Source organism: Mustela erminea, chromosome 7 (assembly GCF_009829155.1).
Source record: "Mustela erminea isolate mMusErm1 chromosome 7, mMusErm1.Pri, whole genome shotgun sequence".
NCBI lineage: Eukaryota > Metazoa > Chordata > Mammalia > Carnivora > Mustelidae > Mustela > Mustela erminea.
Window position 1 is genome coordinate 62,874,652 of NC_045620.1, and position 17,747 is coordinate 62,892,398.

General features: G+C 48.6%; 1 protein-coding gene across 1 annotated transcript in view; it reads right to left on the minus strand.

Annotated features, from left to right (window-relative positions):
- The window catches only part of EPAS1 (endothelial PAS domain protein 1), an 83,090-nt gene that overhangs the window by 64,601 nt on the left and 742 nt on the right, over nt 1-17,747 (minus strand). The gene's annotated exons all lie outside the window — the stretch shown is intronic.

The window sequence follows — 17,747 nt, forward strand, 5'->3', positions numbered from 1 at the left end:
AATAATTTAAAAAAACTTAGTTACTTTAAAAATAATTTTAGAGGAGAGAAATGTGTGGGGACTGGTGTGTGTGGGTGTGTGTGTACACATTCCTGAACAGTCTCCCCAACTACCCTTATGCTAAAGTCTTCCACCAACCACTATGGGGAGACCCATCCCTCCTGCCCTCGACCCACAGGGCCCAGAGCACCCCTGGGTGACATTTATGTGCGCCCATCCTCCCTCCATATCCTGCTCCCCAGCCAGCAGTGTCAGTCAGTGAGCTGCCCCCGCGCTGGGGGCAGCCATTCAAGAAGCAAGGAAATATTATGCAAGAGCACAGGAAGTCAGAGGAGACAGGATTCTGGGCAGGCCTGGCAAGGAGTCTGTGTGAACTCCAGTGAACAAGTGGACTTTGCTCAGCAGGGCTGAAGCCAGCAGAGAGCCTTCCCAGGGCGGCAAGTCAGAGCTGTCCACCTCAGGTCTCTGGCCAGTGGGCAGCCATCCAGAACTTGATGTACCTGATTAAAGGCAGATAAAGCCAAATCCTAATATTTCTACTCTTTTGGCCCAAGTTCAAGGTGACTCCCCAACACTCACGCACGGTGACTCACCTCTGTCCCACAGTGCGCTCCCTTCCCCCCAGGACAACATGACTCCATTCAGTAATGTTTGAACCCGCTCCTCTCAGGGCCCTCCGGTTTCCTACCTCAGGCTTGCTGCCCACTGCCTCAGATCACAGGGCTTACGCCCACTGTCTCATGTCCGTATCAACCTGAGCACCCCAGATATGTTCATTTACACACACACACACACATAAATATCTACTCCTGCATATATGAGTCGGGGCAGTAATGACACAACTTCTATTCCCAGCCCCAATCCAACCAGCAGGCAGGGATAGAACAGTGTGGCAACAGAGGATCTGAGGGAGTCCACAACAGACCACAGCATGGTTGCGGCAGGTGGGAGCCAGGTCTCTTGGTGAAGGGTGCTCTCACTCACCCCAGCAGCCTGCCTCCCTCTCCTCTGGCATTAGGAGGCAAGCCACTGCCCCTCCTCATAGCACAGCTGTCCCCTTTACAGAGACCACTGGGCAGTGTGCATTCTGTCATGCCTCAACCCCCATCCTTCTTTTTTTTTTTTAAGATTTTCTTTATTTATTTGACAAGAGAGATTACAAGAGAGGCAGGCAGAGAGAGAGAGGAGGAAGGAGGCTCCCCACCGAGGAGAGAGCCCGATGAGGGCCTCAATCCCAGGACCCTGAGATCAAAACCTGAGCCACCCAGGCACCCCAACCCCTGTCCTTCTTAAGGGCAGTCCTGCTGCTATTGTGGAAGTGGATCCAGCCTTCTTCTCTAGCATCCCCCCATACCCCATAGTGACTGCCATGTCTCTGCCCCTGTCCACTTTAACGGAATCTCCTCTTGGAGTTGGGGGTGGGGGGCGTGGATTGGGCAGTGGGTTTCAGGGAAATTGGAAAGGCTTCCTCCAGGCTCCCTCTGATCACCTTCAATAGCTCATCCTCCTTCCCTAAGGAAGCACTGGAAACCAGGATCCCCTTGGCTTCACTTCACAATGGAATTAGAACCCTAAAAGGATCTTGGTGTCTCGTTCCCTCCTATGGGCCCATTTTAAAGGTGGAAAAACTGAGGCTCAGAGGTCACTGAGCTGGTTAGCACTCCTCTTTCCTCTCCACCAGACCACAGAAATTCCATGACACACCCAAACCGGACATTCCCCAAGCAGAAAGGGACTAGAAGAGAGAGGTGGCATGGGAGGACCAGACAGAAAAATGGGGCTGTGGTCCGAGGACGCCCACTCCCCTCAGTCTCTGTCAAGAGCGATCAGAACCAGTCATCTAGGGAGCGACACCCACCCAGTCACTGCCCCTGGCCTGACAATCGCTAATTGTGGTGAGAACCAACAGTGGTGCTCTCCTGGGACTCTGCTGTGTATTTCCAGACGCCACCAACACACAATGGCCCCCACTCCTCTGGTGTAAACACTGCCAAACAGGACAAACAATAACACCACCATAGCACAAAAATCAGGTGCCCAGAGAGACAGGAGGAAGAGGCTAGGCCTGGGGGTTTGTTAACATGGGCTCCACCACTCTCTGGCTTTGTGATCACATTTTTATGTCACAATGGTTTCATCTATGTGAGGAGAATGACAACTACTTTAACCTTCATCATCAGCTTTGGGGAAAAAAAAATTAAGCAACAAATGCATTTAAGAAACAAAAGTGCAGAGTTGAAGACAAAGACCCAGCAAACCTAGATTAATTATTTCACTTAGCAATTATTTTCAGGAGCAGCAACTACATGCCTGGCACTCTGCAAACACTAGGGATATAGGGATGAGCAAGTCAGCACAGTCCCTGCCCACTATCTGAAAGTAGCAACAGATAGTAAGCAGACACACACACACACATACCCCCAAAAAAACCAAAATCAAAAACCAAAAACAAAACCCCCAAAAAACAGCAAGTGGTAAGTCTTTTAAAAAAAATATAGAGGAGACCAGGCAGGGATGGAGGGGTGGACATTAACTGAGGGAGGTAAGAAAAGTCTTCCCAAGGTGAAACAGAAGCTGAGACCTCAGGCTCAATCAAGTGAGCTGGCTGGCTGGGCAGTGGGATGCAGGAAAGACATGTTCAAGCACAAGAGGGAGCAGGAATGCTGCATATCTGAGGCCAAGCATCGTGGTCCCCGTATGGCAGAGCCGGTGTCCTCATACCCAAAGCCTCTTCCCACCTCCAGCAACACCAGGAGGCCAAGGTTATCGTGATGGCACTGGTACGCCTCCCATTTCTGGACCTTGCAGTAAGTTGCCTGACCTTTATTTTAAAGACCCCAGGCCAGGCACTCTGTCCCTTCAAGAGTCCACAATTAGGTCTTACTCGTAAGATGCGAAGCAGCAGGGCGCCTGGGTGGCTCAGTGGGTGAAAGCCTCTGCCTTCAGCTCAGGTCATGATTCCAGGGTCGTGGGATCGAGCCCCGCATCAGGCTCTCTGCTCAGCAGGGAGCCTACTTCCCCCTCTCTCTTTCTCAGCCTGCATCTCTGCTTACTTGTGATCTCAGTCTGTCAAATAAATAAAATCTTTAAAAAAAAAAAAAAAAAAAAAGGATGGGAAGCAGCGGGTGGGACCTGAGCAGATGGGGTGTGGATACAGCACTTTAGGTCAAGAGATCTGGGAGTGCTAAGTCAAAGGGGAATTTCCACTTACAGCAAGATGGCATTCTGGCATGGGCCCTCTTTCTCCACAGGCGAGGGGAGAGCAGGCCAGGCAGGGAAAAGGACATGTCCCCAGTCAGACCATATCTCAGGAGTCTTGGAAGTTTCCTTGGCCTCTTGGTGTTATCAGATATCCTCTCATCTCAGAGCATGGGAAAAATATAACTCATAACCCGAATCACTGTTGGTAAGAGCCCATAATCCTGAAAAGCATCTCCCTCCAGATTCTCCTGAGATTCCCTTCCAGCTATGGTCAGATCGCTGCAACAAGGAACGATGGGCCCAACGATCATACTGCTGTGCTTGTTAATAATGATGGCTTAACAAACTGCACTTTATACTTTCAAAGGTCTTTGTAGTGAGATAATGGTTACAAAAAGGATTTTTAAAGTATAATATACTTTTTAAATGCATGGTTTTACTGAAACTCTAGCTCATTTCAACCTCATGACAGCACTCTTAGAAAGCAGTTAGTGTGTCTAATCCCCCTTTTGGAATGTGAAACACGCAGAGAGGTTAAATTACCTGTTTAAGGTCACACAAGTCAGAAAGGGATCTAGAACAGTCGAGACTTTGGGAGCTCCTCTGACCTTCATGTGGAGGCAAGCTTTGCCAGGGACACAAAACAAGTGAAGATTTACAATCTGTTTTGCCAAACAGATTGCAAATACTCTGGAGCATTCACAATCTGTTTGGCCAAACAAAGGCTAAGACATATGGAACTCTTGCAGTCACCCTTTGACACTGATTTTGGAGGCAAAGAAATCGTCCCTTTCCAATGTAAACATGTGCCCTGCCACGGCCCAGAAGATCTAAGTCAAGGAGAATCAGAGCCGTTGTCACGACCCCTGTAATACTGGAATCCACAGAAGGAGCTACAGGCGGTACAGAATCACAAGGCTTATGTTAATCTTAATAGGGAAAATAGTTTCAAGTGTCCGCAAATGAATGGCTCGGGGAAGAAGAGATCAATGTTCACCATCAGCTCAGAACTCTTTTCTGCCTACATTCTCTAGTCACCAGGGTTTCCCAAGGCCCAGAGCCAGCCAGAGGCTGTGGTGACCACAGCACCATCAGCATGCCCGGACCTCCTCCCCTCACTGATCTAAGTGGGGAGAACAGTCTGCTAGGAGTTCAGCAGAGACAACACTGAAATTTTGCAGAAGGAATTTTTACATTGGAAGGGAAGGGAAAAAGGAAGAAATGCAAAGGAATAGATATGGTATAGTCCCACGCTCCAGACAGGCCTCAGGGAGTCACAGGTGAGCTCAGTCGGGACACCTATCTTCTCCTCCCTGAGGCCTGCCTGGAGCTGTGGTTAGGTAGATGCCCAACTCAAACTTCTAGCTCTGGCCAGAATGGAGTAAACATCACTTTCTGGCCAATGGGGTTTCTTAGGATGTCCCCAAGGCAGCTTCCTAGGGACTGCCCAAGGCCCAAACAGCCCTGTCTCTGGGCCACCCTGGGCTCTGCAGCTGTCGGGTCACCTGTAGTGCAGATGAGGAAGGCCCTGTCACCGGCCTCCAGAGGCCCTTCCCTGGGTTCAGGCCCCATGTTCAGCGGGCTGCACAGAGTAGGTACTTTAAGGACTGAGCGCACCACTGAATAAGGCTATCATGCCAGCACTGGGTAGCCATTTCCCAGTTCTACAACCAGTTATTGATTATCAAGGGGACAGAAAAGGGGTAAGAGATGGAGACCTGCAGATGTCATGATGAGATCACATCCCAAGCCGAGCACATTCAGGCGCACCACTGGAGAGCACGCACTGAAGGGACTCTGCTGGCCCCCAGTGATTCTCGGGACTTCTGGCCAAGGCTCACAAGGTTCCAGCCATGACCTCGAGCACTTCTGAATACCTCTGGGGGAAAGTTACACATGCTGGAGGAGGGAAAAGGTTCCAGCTGCCTACCCCGGTGACTCCACAAAGACAAGTCCTTTCTTCTCTTCTGGCAGCACCTGCCCAAGAACCTCAGAGCTCAGGCTTTGGAGAATGGTACAACCACAGAACAGGAGAGGAGAGGGTCAAGGAACAGCTCAGCTGGGGTGCTCTGAGCGAGGAATGCTCTCACAGTTACTGGTAGAGACTGGCAAAGCAGCGATCTGACTTGGATGTGGTTGTCTCTCTCCCTGTGAAGAGCGGGGGACTGAAGGGACTTCCCTATCTCTCTACAGTGCTCAGAGGCTTAGAACCTGGAATGAGAAGGAACCTGAAGGGATGGGAGGATGGGTTTATCAAATCATTAAGGGGACAAAGATTTTATCATCAAAATGAGAATGCAGGATGATGGTGGCTGGACCCCTCCCTGGAAGCTAAAGGGAGTTATTTTAGCCTATGGTAAGCTGTCCCCTGCTGGCTTTGTACACTAAGAGGCGTTTATTGCCTTTAGGGATGGGCACAGTCCAAATCGGAGGATATTTCCAGTCGTTGAGGTTATTCTCATGGAGAATAATCACTGCCTGCTCCAGGTACCCCGGGGTATTCACTTGAGAGCCAGGCTCCCGATTGGCAGGTAACCGAGGTGGCCTAAGCAGCTCCCCCATGTCTCACTAATTCTCAACAGAGGCAGCGGTTGCTCCGGCGGCCCCAAGGCAGCCCAAAGATTCCACTGCAATAGGACTCAGGAAGGACTATTCCTACTTCCCCTATACCAGCCCAGGCATGGTCCTCACCTCCTGTCCGTTACCAGCGCTCTGGACTCAGCTGTGGAAGGAGCCAGCTCAGCGGTCCTGGCATGCCCGGCCTGTTTATTCCTGCCTCTTCCTCTGGCTTATGCTGTTCACCCCAACTGGAACGCCCCATACCCACACGCCTATCTGAGTTCTACCCGATGTTCAAGATCTAGATTTAACGCTCCTCTGCTAAACGGCCCTCCAGGCAATGCTGACCTTCTCCCTTTCTAACTATTCACAACGCACTAGATTTACCCTTATTCACACTCACATAATTATGACTAACATTCCTCTGTTTGCTCCATCTTTTATCTGAGTGAGTTTCCTAACTACCCAACAAGACAGTAACATCTTAAAGGGGGGCCTAGAGTCCTCATCAGCATAATCATCTTGCAGAGTTGTAAACAAACAATTTTAGGGATTCTTTATCTCAAAACTAGACTATAACCCCTGAGGGCAGGGTCCATCTAATGGTTCTTTGCAACTTCATTGCCTGGCATGACCCGACTGTGGCAGGTAAACTTATACGCATTTACACACAGACCTCACTACATGCATGGTGGGTGGTCAAGGAGAATGAGTCAGTTGATCTGAGCAAAGGTTTCTTCCTGTGCTTCAACCCCCTGTACTAAACACCCCAAATTCTGGACACAGAAACACTGAGTCTATAAAGAACCACCAGGCAGGCACCCAAATGTGGGCCTGTATACTGGGTGCCATACACGGGAAGAAAGAACAGAAAAAGAGGACCATCCCTTGTTCCCCCTGGCCCTTTACCCCAATCACTACCTCTACAGACTGGGGACCAGTTCCCTCCCCTCTGTCTACCCTCAAATCCCTTTAGCTGTGGAGGGAGAGGAGGGGATAGGAGGCAAGGGGACATCCCCCCATGGGCTCCACCCCTTCCTGTGGGCTTTCTTTTGTTAAACATTTGTTAAAATCAAACCTGAATAATACTGCAAGTTTAATAGGGAAAAAGAAAAAGACGACTGGTTCCTGCTCAGGAAGGGCTTACCACCTAAATGTTTTTGGGACAGACATACACACAAACATATTCGAAAGCAAGTTATAAAAGCATCATACAAATAATAAAATACAGACTGAAGACTATATAGATAAGGGGTAACCAATGCACTGCTGATCAGGGAAGGCTCCCTAGGGAAGGTGATTTCTGAGCTGAGAGCTGTGTACTCTCCTGTACACACTTTCTTGGCTGGTCTTTCACACTTTGAGACTAAAACTGGAGTACTTGTTAGTTGGGCGGACACTTGCCTGGGTGTACTGGGCAGGCTTTCCTGAAGAGAAGCATTAACATAATACTAGCCTGATGCTTGCATTTTACGTAAAATCCAGTAACCACAAGACCTGACTATGGTTCCCCCAAGTTTTCCTTTTCCTTTTTAAAGGAAAACGAGTAAAGGGCTCAAACGTACATGAATGAGAAAAGCAGAACCCAGGGGCCGGCTTTCCAAGCAGCCCAAAGGACAGCAAAAATGCAAATCTATGATTTAAAAAAATGAAGTATGATTTCAGGGACTTGAAATACGGAAAGTCTGACAGAGCCCAGCAAAAAGTGAGACATCCTAGCCCTTAAGCAACACGGAATCTAGTTGGAAAGACAGAACACATAAAATGTCGTTAGATAACAAGGGAACAGAATCTGGCAGGCTCTTTGGCAAACCTACGGAAGAGCCACGGAGTAGAGAGGAGGCGGCGACAGGGGAATTACTGTGGAAGGCTTTGCTTGAGTGGGAGCCCTTGGGCTCGCCCTAGGAAAGTGGGGGATATTTGAGTAGAGAGAGAGGAGGGAAGCATCCAAGATAGAAGGACTTGGTTGAGGGGAATCCAGGTGGGATGGGGTCCTGTGATCTGGGGGGAAACATGCTCTTAGGGCAGAGGGAGGGGGGCTACATAGCCAGGTGTCATGCCTGGCGACGAAGTTACAAAGAACCATTAGACGGTTAGATATCACCCTGCTCTCGGGGGTGACAGCACGTCCAGGGGATGGTAGATGGGGAGAGAGCTGGGATGGGGTCCCGTACGATCAGTGAGATGAACTTGCAGGGCCGTGTAGGCTGCTCTTGGGAAGGAAACTGGGCCAACGATCCATGTCTTCATTCAGGCTCTGAGCGAAGCTAACTCTTAGAGATCTTTAGGAGAAGCACTCAAATCCGCCACAAAAGAAACCCCTTTCCCACCCTGAAGACTCTCTGTGCTCTGAGGCCATGACCACCCTGCCTAAAATAGGGGCAGTATCAGCACCATGCAAACCTCTTCTGAGAGGCTAGGAAAGCTATTTTTGCAGCCAGCCCGCTCCCTAGCCTGTCAGATAGCAGGGAAATGCACAGGGCACCAATTTCTACGCAGCATAAGGCTCCGGAGAGCAGGGCCACACAGTGGACTCCAATTTCCTCGGACTTCTTGACTACCCCTAAGGGCCTCGCCTAATGGGAGGGGCACATCAGCGGAGCCAGGACCTGCAGGGCGCAGCAAGGAAGCCAGAAGACTGAGAAGGGCCTGGTTCCCATGCCCCACCCACCATTAATTCCCCTAAGTCCCTGGTATAGAATAAAGGACAGACTCCTGCGGCAGAGTGATATGGTTACATTTATAGAAGCTCCCCTCTCACCAGCGAAATGTGACCTTCATACTTTTCTTATCTTAATATCTGGGTAAACATTTGTTGTGCAAGCGCACAAATAAAGGTTCTAAAGGTGAAATGCAGTGTGTCTGCCTAACACCATGCTTCTCCAACCCCAGGCACCAGAAAGCCCTTTTGGCTCCACAGATGACTTCTCTCTCCCTTTACCCCAGGCACCAAAATTAGCTTCACCGGCCTTAGCCAGTCCTGGAGTGAATACTGCCATTCGAAAATAGCATCTGAGGACTCTTGGAAACACGGGAGAGGAATACAAGGGGACAGTGGTTTAGACACTGAAGAAAGCAAATTTCACTGAAATGATCTTTAAGCAAAGGGTATAGGAAATGAGCATTATCAGGATTTGCTCTGGAATCTTTATTAAGTGAATGGTAGTAGTCTTCTAGCTCCCCGCAGTGCCCCACATGGCATATTTTACATACCCTAGTTTACTCCACTATGCACGACAGTCCTCATTCAGAAAAATATTTCAGAGATTATGTCCATTGACCAAAGGACCTGTGCTTGAACTCAAACATTTCACTTAGCAGTCTTTTAAATTCTAGAATAATTTGTAAAACCATCTTGGGTCCTGTTTTCTTAGATATCCGATCATCCAGAATTGATTTTTTAAAAATTTGTTTTAAAGTTCCAAGGAATGGATCCTCAAACAGCCCCTCGTGAGCACAATTCTCTGTTGTTTCCCTGTGGAATTCATAAACAGAGCAAAGCAACCAATTTTCTGGTGTGTGCTTAAAGCCACTCTTTCCTGCAACTGTGTATGACGTCTTTTTCTAGGACAATCTTTCTCAATACTCCAAAGTGCTTCAGCAACAGGAAGTTGTAAAGGTAGGAAGGAGCCCGGTAAATATTTGCTGTAATTTCTCATTAGTAATGCGGGTAGTTACCATTGAAGTCTGAGTCACCCCTTTTGTGCTCTTGGATCTTTATTACCTTTTAATAGGAGCCCCAGGAATACCTAGGGAGCCTATCCTCACCGAGGACACCTGGGTCTGGTGGTAGGTTTCACTGCAGACAGTGTGGCTTGCTTCTGCCAGCAGCTCAATTTCTCAAGTATAAAATTAGGATAATGTTTTGCCCTTCCTTCCCCCGCCCCCAACCCAGGGGCAGTCAGGACAAGTATCATCATACAAGACAAATCTTTTTGAAACTTTTGTATCAAGAGTACAATATGTGTTATCTGTTAATACAATATCAAGACACAGGGGAAAAAAACACTCTGTGGCTAGACACACAGCCCAGGGACTTAAAGGATTACCACCACCAATAACCATATGCTCTCACTGATGTATTTTAAAGAATTTACAAAATGCTTTCGAATGGTCTCAGATTGAGGACTTGTCTCTTATTCATAGCAACCCACTGACTCCCACAAGAGCAGGGAGCCTCGGACTGAAAATGAGACTGAGGGAGTCAACTTAAGTCACAACTAAACAACTGAAGTCATGGAGCTGATTGACTTTTACAAAAACTGTAATAGTGGCTGTACCCCCCAGCATTTGCAAGAAGCCAGCACAGTAATGGGGGCTCCCCTCCAGCAGCACCATCACAAGTATGGTATAATGGAGTCATTTTCCTCACTCATGGGTTTTGTTACATAGCCTAACCCAGTAAAACCAATAATGCTAAGATTCCTAGAACTAACCTCTGGGGTTTTTTTGTTTTTGTTTTTTGTTTTTTAATTGGAGGGGCCATAGAAAGGAGATGCAGGAAGTCACTGGAGGCATATAAGAGAGTTCTAACAATCCACTTCCAAGGCTTCAGAGAATTGGAGAAGTGCCAGCTGGGTGTGTGACAGATAAATACACTTTTTTTTTTTAATGGGTCATTCTCCTTACTAACAAACCACCCTTTCTGAAATATCTTCCCACGTGAGAAAAGGCACTGCTTCCCAGAGTCATTATCTTGCACGGAAGTTACCTATAACATTAAAACTAAAGACTTGTCCCAAATTAGTGGGGAAGCGTGTACGTGCTGGGAATATGCGAAGCCTCCGGTGGTCATGCCATGTAAGAATTTTGCTGATGTACAAGTGGCACCCCAGAAACAGCCTGAGGCCATCCAGCAAACCAGTATTTCTAGAGAAACTAGGAAAACGAAAGGCTACCTACACATGGAGGACATTCTAACCCATTCTGCACCTGTCTCCTTGACTCCAGAGATCTCAAAGGGCCCTGCCATTCTTCTTGACTTCATACTTGCAAGCCAGTCTGTGGTTTTCAATTAACAGGACCAGACAACTAGCATCAAATTGTACCCAAACTCTGCCTGGAAATCACAGAGGCTGTGAGGAGCACATACTCATGCATGACTAGCACACCTATGGTGACAGGCACATAAGATATCTCTTGGTTATGATAACTGTCGGTGCACTTACAGTTTACAGCATGGGGAAAACTCAGCAAACCCTTCTAGGCTCACGGTGCTGAAGCCAGTGATGGCTGTGAAGGCTCAGGGCTCCTCATAGAGAGGGCTCTATAAAAATGCAACATATTATTATTGCAACGGTCTTAGCTATTCTTTATTCCCCCATCCATTCTTTCCTTCCTGTCCTTGCAATTTCAAAAGATCAAAAGCGCCAGAGGAAGTCTTGTGAATCTTGATTTGGAGATGGTTCTTCAGAAGCCACGGAGAAAGACTTCTAACAGGTTATTCTGCACAATGGAGTCTGAAGGCTAAAGGAATTATTGAAGTCCTGCCACCAGTGAAGTGTGGGAGGTGGAAAGCTTTGAACTTCTTGGGGGCAGTAGAGAACTACCTCCTGTCCGAATTGAGGGAAACCCACGAAAAAGAATTTCCAGGACTTCCAAGTCCACCCTTCAGATCTTCAATCCCTGTCTGTGTGTGAGGCTCAATACAGAGATGAGTCACAAAAAAGCAATTATAATAATTATAACTACAACAGCAAAAGCAGTTATCATTTATAGAGTACTTACCACTGTCAGGCATGGTATTAAATACTTCAGAGACAGCTTAGAAAAGGTCGGGGGAATGAACCTCTGGTTAAATGTATAGACTATAGAGACACTTTGCCCAATTCAAATCCCATTCCCACTGATCTGACCTTTGACAGTTACCTTTCTATACTTCAGCATTCCCAACAGTGAAATGGGGATAATAACAGGGCTCATGCCACAAGGTTGCTAGGAGAATTAAAAGAGTGAATCCATGGAACGTTCTGAGAACAGAGCCTGCACAAAGGAGACTAAAATGTTCAGGGTTTATGGCTTTGTCCTACTGCATATATGATTTCTCTTAAGGACACACACATTCTTAGCGCATTATAAAAGGGCCACCAAATAACTGCTTGGAGGATGATGGAAAATGTGACAAAATTTCATGGCTCTTTTAAGAAGCATTGAGAAAATGAATCACACTGTGGGGTGCCTGGGGGGCCTCAGGCGGTTAAGTGTCTGGCTCTTGATTTCAGCTCAGGTCATGATCTTCAAGTTGTAGGATGCTGTCCAGAGGCTTGTTCTGGGTGTGGAGCCTGCTTAAGATTCTCCCTCTGCCCCTCCTACCCTGGGTGTGGGGGTGGGGGCGGTGTGGGGAGGAGGAAAAGGAAATGAATCACACCAGAACTAACCCTGGGCTGTGCACTCACTCCCCTTCCGTCCATGACTGAAGGCAGCCCTGTAGCTTAATTCTACCAGCCAGGTACAGTTAAGCTTTAGGTGCACCACAGAATCTTTACTAGGTACACACACACCCAACCCCTCCCCCATCTCCAAGACAGGGAGAGACACTGGCGGTAAAATCTGGGACCTGAACAGAAAGATCTTGAAATTTAAGGCAATCACCAAATCAGACATTGAACAAAGGCTTGTCTTTCTCAGATCATAGAACCTTCGAGAGCTGGGCAGAATTCCCTCAGGGGGAACTTTTTTAAAAAATGGCTTATATATATCATATCTTGCACCTAATTTCAGAGGCTCACAGTTCACCCCCTGAAGCCTACTCACAAATCCCAGGTTAAGAAACTCCCTCTTGAAGTCCTCCCTCTTGAAGAAGTCCTCCCTCCTTCTTGAAGTCCTAACTGTCTGCATGGTTATCCTCAGAGGGACCACAATCTCTATCCCTCTTACTCCCAGAACCTTACTGGACACTTACTCCAGTGCCCCTCACCCAAAAGTTCTAAAGAACAGCAAACATTCATCTTTGGGGCCTGTCCAAAACACGGAAGTACACAACAGGGAACACTCCTGAACCCTCCACATTTTCTTTACTCTCATTACCCCCAACCCTGACCACCAACATCTGACCTACCAGAGCCAGTCTCTATGCTGGTGGTCAGCACCTGCCCTGAATGATTCCAGGGAAAACTATGGATCAATTCTCCCACACACCAACACGCACAATACTTTTCAATAACTGTGCTTGTGTGTGTGATTACTGCCTGAAGAGCTCCAAGAGCTTCGCATCTTTACCTTCAAAGGATTTGATCTCAACAAAAAAAGTTACATGTAAGCTGCTCTATCTATGTATTTAGGTAAGCTTCCCTATGTGTCCTCCTCCCCCCCATCAGTCAAACGAAGCAACTAAAAGCAACTGAAAGCACCATATCTCCTATTTCTTCGGCTGTTCTTTTTTTTTTTTTTTTTTTTTTTAGATTCTTTACTTATTTATTTGATAGAGAGAGAGAGATCACAAATACACAGAGAGGCAGGCAGAGAGGTAGGCAGAGAGGGGGAAGCAGGCTCCCTGCTGAGCAGAGAACCTGATGCGGGGCTTGATCCCAAGACCCCAAGATCATGACCTGAGCCGAAGGCAGAGGCTTTAACCCATTGAGCCACCCAGGCGCCCCTCTTCGGCTCTTCTTTAGCATTTTATCCAGAGTAGGAGCAAGGGTTCAACACACATCTGTTGTCTTACTGATTTATATCAGGCTGTGAACAGCAGAGCTGGTTTTTATCATGAAAATGGACATCATGGGACTGGGGGCTCCGGGAGCAAACACTGCTAACTCCACAATATTGGCAAAAACCTTACCAGGGGAACTATTAGTGGTGAACTATCAGAGACAGGCAGTACTAGAAGCAAAAGAGAGACTTCATTAGGTTAAAATGAAAAGTCATGTTGCTTTAAGACAGGACTGGGGAAAATACATAAAAAGCAAATGCTACTAGACAGATTTCTTGAAAAGGAGAAAAGCCTAAATCTTGAGAAGACATGACAGCAAGTATTTTCAAATGTATGGGGCTGAAATCCTGGAGCACTGAGAATTATCTAATTGGTTCCTTCTACCTGTAAACATTTTATACCATAAATTCCTAGAGAGAGTTGAGGATCACCCTACACACACACACACACACACACAAACTGACTGATTTACATTCTAAGTGAAATAAATAGTTTTGAGTCTCACAGTTTTCACTCCTAGAGAAAATGCCCACTCACTCAGGACAGGAATCAATCTAGCAGCTGCTTAAATGTCTCTGCTGACAGGGGGTTCTCTCCTTCACAAAGCAATCTGCTCTGCTGTGCAACAGTCCTTGCATTGGTTTTGTTTAACGAGGTCCACATATAAGTAAACTTTTTTTCTAAGTGAAATAAAGGGAGAGCACTAAGACAATTGAATTCAAACTTCCCGAAGTTTATAGACAATGGAACCCGCGCCAACTCTGCTTCCTATTTTCCAAAAAGCAAACAGAGTCACTGCTGCTGCAACTTGGAAGTCTTTTATAATTATCTAGAAGAGCAAATCTCCTTTCTACAAGGTTCAGTGATTTGGCAGGGGTGGGTGAGAGGGCCCCGTAATCCTTTGGAAATCATTCTCACTGTTTAGAGGCATTTCAGGCCTGGGGATATTATTTTTGTCAACAATTGGAAAATACGTAATTAATTGAAAGCAATGAACCAGGGTTCTGATTCTGACCAGCACTAACTTTCCTTGTGACTGGAAAAGTCACTGAATTTCTCTGGGCCTCAAACTAGATGATTTCCATGGGCCCTTATAAAATGATCGTTAAGCTCCCCATCAGCAACACAGAAGGAAAAGCAAAAAAATAATCCGAGACCACAGCATTCTTTTTGAACTTCGTGAAAGCTGTATGAATTAAGTAAGAAGTACCTGGACCTAGAACGTGTTAGGCCAATTCCTTATTAACCCTGCATTCTGGTGATTTCTGGTAATGCAGTGGACAGAGATAGCAAATGATAACAGAATATTTATGGAAAATATACTTAAATTGAGAAAAGCTGCCTACCAATAGTTTTCCCATCAGAATTGGGAAAAGATGGGCTATGGTTTTGTCTTAGCAGACACTTCCTCTTAGCAGAGGAGCAACCAAGTTCAGCTGACAGGGGAAAGAGGAGAGAGAGCAGTTGGAAAACTTCGGGTCCAGGTGTCTCCAACTCCCCTTCCACCACCGCCCTGCATTAAGTGATCTAAGCATTCCAGAAAGGTGCTCAGAGCTGGGTCTGGCTTTGGAGTGGACTTTGCTCCAGGATTATCCAAAGATCTCATTTACATTTACCTGAACCACTCTCCAATCCCCACACACCTAAGAACTTCCAAACTCCTCTCTCCCCAGGAAAAGACTCAGAAACTGTTTCATCAGGAAGCGAGACACCCTCTAGCTCTTTTTAAATAGGCTCCACACCCCGCATGGAGCCCACTGGCCTGCAGAGCTTGGGGTTGAACTCACCACCCTGAGATCAAGACCTGAGCTGAAATCAGGAGTTCGATGTTCAACCGACTGAGCCACTCAGGCGCCCCAGACACTCTGTAGCTGTTAACAGAATCAGGAAACTTAATTAATAAAACCCCACTTCCACCTGACAGACTGGTACAGAAAGGTGTGTGTTCAAACTTAGCAAGTTTGGAATCAGTGGGAATGCCCACTACCACCAAAATGCACTTGGAGGCCAACCAGCCGGCCCCACTGCCAACATGTAGAAAGCAAACTCTATTATTAAACATGAACATATCCATCTAGGCATGAACGTTTGGAACAAAATAATCATGCCCACTTCTTGAGGGCTGTTGTTAGAAGGAACACTGCAAATGTTCTGAGCATCTTGAATTTTGGGAAAGAAACGGCTCCCCTGAACCAGACGTGGGACAAATCTTAAGAACCAATGTTGCAGAATCATCATCACAAAAGCCCCTTCAGCAGGCATCACACTGCACTTGTGAGGCACTTCTGGAATGCTAAGGACAAGACACTTAGCATTTCATCTAACTTTTAATGTATGGGTTAACATGCTTTCATGACCCCCTTGTTCCCCCGCAAGGAGCTTGCAGTGAACAAACAGCCAGAGTGAAAAGCAAATACAGATTTCAAAACAGCCCAACATTGGACCACCCTTCACGGGACTCTGGAGGGCGAGGGGCACACCGTTTGTCCTGAGAGTCTGCAACACAAACATCCAAGCAAGTCGCCGAGGGCGGACACACTGGGCGCGACCACGAGCTCCGCTCGGCTGCTCCGCAGCGGCCTTTAAAGCGGCTCACCAGGCGATCCCAAGAGTAATTCTTACCGAATTTCTTTTCTTCTCCTATTCAAGCGCCCTCCATCTCTAAGGAAGGAGGCATTACAGCAAGCCAAAGTATTATTTCCCGGCTCCCAAGTTTCCTTTGACGATTAATATACAGAACACAAGGACCCGGGGAGAAGCTAACGCTTCACACAACTATCAAGATTGCCATCAGGCCCCACCTCCGCGATTGCGACAGTCACCGATAGCCATCGAAGTTGTATAAGGTACCATAAGTTTCCTCGCCGGCGCCAGAGCCAAAGCGCGCTCAGAAGAGCTGACTATAATTTTGTGATTTGGTTGTTCAGTCTTTATATTGCCATCATGATGCAGGCTATGTTCCTTATACAAACTGTGTCGGGATCTTCAGGTCTCTTCCTTCCTTAGCGGCCCTCAAATGACACAGGCCCCCGGGGGAGCTGCGAGGCCCCTGGGGCCCAAGGTCCCTCACCCGTCTCAGGCCCGGGGACGCCACAGTGGCACGGGAGGGGGGGTGCGGCCGGGAAAGGGGAGCCGGGTCCCCCCAGAAACACAGGAGTGAGGGCCCCGGCGGCGGACCAGAATGCGAAGGATTCCCTCCGGTTTATCAAATCCTTATCGGCGCCCCGAGGTGGGAACCGCCGCTTTCCACCAGAAGATATCCGGTTTCTGGCACAAGTTCCACAGTGGAAGTCCGAACAAGAACAAATCAACCCAGGCACTGAGCTCTCGGGGCCAGTCATCCCCTCCCTTCGCGGCTCGCTTCCTTCATCCCCGCACACCACCCCGCACCCCTGCGGCTGATCCGCCCGGGCACAGGCCGCGCGTTCTATTCTATTCCCATCAAAATCCAGCCCCGCCAAGCCGCCGCTGAGGATGGGGCTGAAAACGCCAGCCCACCGGGACAGCCCCGCCGGGATCAGAGGAGTAGGGGGCCAAGCGGCTACTCTCGCACGATCGTGGGAGGCGAGGCCATACCCACGCTTGCGTGGCCAATCGGTGTATTCACACCCGTGGCCGGAGTGGACCGGGCGGGGAGCGGCCGGGAGGGGGCGGGAAGGCAGTGAGAGTTGGCCGTAATTGCCTCTCACCCAGTGCGGAGAGGCTCGCGAGGGCAGACGGGCAGATCGCGCCTGCCCTTCTCTGCCCTCTTGAGAGAGAAACACCAGGACCCGCCGGGGGCCACCCGGTGTCTCCATTCTCTCCCGGCACACCAACGCATCTGCCCTCGCGAGGCAACCCGGCCCACCACACACTCTCCTCCCGAGGCAAGGTGCAGGCTCTAGAAGGGGGTTTCTCCAAGCTTCAGTGGGGTCTGCAAACCCGGAGTAAGGCCCTTTGAAGCGTCCTGGCCCCTACGCGGAGGCGCGTCCCAGCGCGGCGCTCCGTCTCCCGCCCCTAGCCAGAGTGCGGCTCAGTGCGATTACAGCAGCTCATTTGGAAGGACCCATGGGGTCCCAAGGAAAAGAGACTAGTGGATGGTGCCCCACACGCGAAACCGGAAAAGGTTAAAAGTTGACCTGGGTCAAGTCAACCCTGAAACATTTCAACATGCTGGCCACAAGAGCTGGGAGGCGGGGGGGTTGGGGGGGGCGCTGGAGCTGCGGCGATCTGGAAAGGTTCCATGCGCCACAGACCCTCCGACCTCCAGGGCCATCTCCCTGGGCCTCCTGGCCTCATCGCGCGCGCAGACTCGCGACTTCTTCGGGCCACAGACCCCTCCACTGCGAAGCCGAAG